Source organism: Cryptomeria japonica, chromosome 6 (genome assembly GCF_030272615.1).
Source record: "Cryptomeria japonica chromosome 6, Sugi_1.0, whole genome shotgun sequence".
Classification (NCBI taxonomy): domain Eukaryota; kingdom Viridiplantae; phylum Streptophyta; class Pinopsida; order Cupressales; family Cupressaceae; genus Cryptomeria; species Cryptomeria japonica.
The window spans coordinates 208,124,730-208,127,697 of NC_081410.1; positions in this window are offsets into that span (position 1 = coordinate 208,124,730).

A 2,968-nucleotide genomic window follows, 5' to 3' on the forward strand; every position below is an offset into this window, starting at 1 on the left:
GTAGAAAGATCATAATTATTTTCAACAACAGTCGAAACCTATATTTGCACTCAATCCTTTTAATATCCCTCTGGTTAAAAGGCAAGCCATCAATCTACTTCACTTCATGGCATATGCAAACCTTCAGCCATATCTCCTTATGCCAAACTTTAGTTGCACCTTCTATGCACTTCCTTTTGAAACCTCTGCAAGAAAGGTAATAACACTTCCTGAAAACTTAACTCTAGAAATATGTCTATCTTCTACATTCTGAAATGCAGCATGTGAATAATATAACTATTTTGCTAAGGATTGTTAATTGGAAATGACTAATGACCATATTTATCGAATTATGAAGTGGTGGCAATTGACTGTCAGGTCTATACTTTGGATTATTCCACATACCGTATTAATCTGTGTGAGATGTACTTTTCTACCATTTCCTGATATAAAATATACCACAAAAAACTTTCATTCCAATAGTCTTGACACCTGTACATGACCTCAACACAAATTAATATTGGTAGCTTCTCATTGAATATTAAATCCGTGCTATCCTCCGTATTTTTCTTCTTCTAACAGGTGGAGTGTTTTATATGCAAAAGGATAGCTTAGAATATTAGATCAAGATTTCATACATGTGAAAAAATAGGTTTCTAAAAGATTTCATATGGATATGTAGGACACTTACGGTGAAGATGTGATGTGTTTTCTAATATAGTAATTTAATTTTTTTCTCCAATAAGTAATGGAGATTCGTCTTAATTATTCTACAATTTTATGCGATTGAAAAACATTTGCCAATGTAATTATTATTTTTCCCCAAAATAATGAAAGATTGACCTTAATTTTTCTACAATTTTCATGCATTATGAAAAAATCACCAGCATAATTATTATTTTCCCCCAAAAATAATGAAAGATTTACCCTAATTTTTCTAAAACTTTCACACAATAGAAAAATATTTGCCAACAAAATTATTTTTTTTCTCAAAAAGAATGAAAAATTCATCTTAATTTTTATACAATTCTTACACAACTTAGAAAAATTTGCCAATGAAATTTAATATTTTTTCCTTATTAAAAAAATTGTCAAAAAATAAGATTCCTCCCCCCAAAAATGAAAGATTCGCTAGGATTTTACACCTTCACCCAAAGTGGGGTTTCTTAAAGTTTTCCCTGATTGGAGGATTATTGTACCTGACTACTACTAGACCAAATATATTCATGTTGTTTATCTTGTAGCTAGATTCCAACAAGATCCTAGAGAGACACATGTTGTTGTTGTAAAAAGAATTTTTAGGTACTTAAAAGGAACATAAAACTATGCACTATGGTATCCTAGAAGATCTAACTTCACTCTAATTTCTTATACTGATACAGATTGGGTTGGTTGTGTGGATGCCAAAGAAAAGTATATTTCCTTGGACCCTGGTTGGTTGCTTGGTCGAGTAAGAAACAAGATTCAATATCTTTGTCTACTACTGAAGCCGAATATATTGTTGTTGCAACTTGATGTACACAAGTATTATGGATGAACCAAACTCTGAAGGATATTGGAATATTGTTTAATGATGAGCCAATTTCTATCTTTTGTGATAATACCAGTGCAATAAATATTTCTAAGAATCTGGTACTGTATTCAAGAACGAAACACATTTCAATCCGGTGTCACTTCTTCAGGGAGAAAGTTTTGGAGAACAAGGTGAAGCTTGATTTTGTACTTACAAAAGAATAGATTGTTGATATATTTACTAAAGATCTCTCTAAGGATACTTTTGAATATCTCCGGGAGAAATTGGGGGGTGTGTGCAAGAAGTTGAGTCCACTTTTTGGCCAAAAAGTGGAAGTGTTTTCCCTATTTTTTAGGATTTGTCTCAATTGACTTGAAAATTTGAAGCACTTAAAGAATGAATCTTGAAAAAAGTTAGTAATACAAAATGTAGTTCTCGAAGTCTAGTTTCCAAATATTTCATTTATTTAATACCTAAATCATAGAAAATAAGTTTCAATAGACATTTCTAAAACCTATAGTTTAAAAGTCACTTTTCAAGACCATATCTTGCCTGTGTATGACAAGCATAATTTGACCTAACTAAAAGTATTTTTTTGAATCCTTTTGGGGAAATATTTGTAACTCACTAACTTTTGATAAGATTTTTTTTGTATTTTTTTAAATATCTTTTTTTTTCTTAATTTTTTATTGGGCATAATTGTTGTTTCAAAAAACCCTCGTGTACGGCAAGCATAGTTTGACCTAAACTTAACATTTTTTAATTTTTTTTTGAAATTGTATAGAATTGTCTCTAGTTTGATGTCATATAATTTTCCTTTCAAAAACCTTAAAAATATGTTATTAAAAAATTAAGAAAGTCCGCTATTTCAAGTTTATGGACCTCTTTCATTAGCAATTATTTTTAAAATAAAAAATTAATCCATTTTTTTAAATTATATATTTGGAATCTAGACAGTCTCTTTTGTAATGGATTTTAATTTCTTCAAAAAATATGTAGAAAAGGTCTTCAAATATATGTGCAAAGTCAATATTTTGTATGGACACTGACATGGCCTTCAAGTTGGAAGTCAAACCAGTCCAAGGCTACGAGTCGGCTCCCCAAGCCTTTTTTCGAAGTGAAATCTGAAGCAAAAATGAATGTTGGAATTCAATTTTTATTGAAATGGAACCTTGTTCTAGAAACAAGACCCCATTTCAAAAACAAAATGGGATCCTACTTTTTTTATATTACTTTTGAATATTGAAATTACATACAAACATAAAAAATAATTTTTCCTAGTATTGTTTCTTTTTTTAATATTAAAAATAACTTCTATTGACATGAAATATAACATTTAAGTATAAGTCACATTTCAATATGTCTTTTTCCTTTCTTAAAATTTAAGTTATATTTCATGTGTATATTGGCAGGATGTTTTAGAGTGGTTTCGGATCTGTAGGAGTTATAATGCAAACTCTAGATTTTAGATCTTAT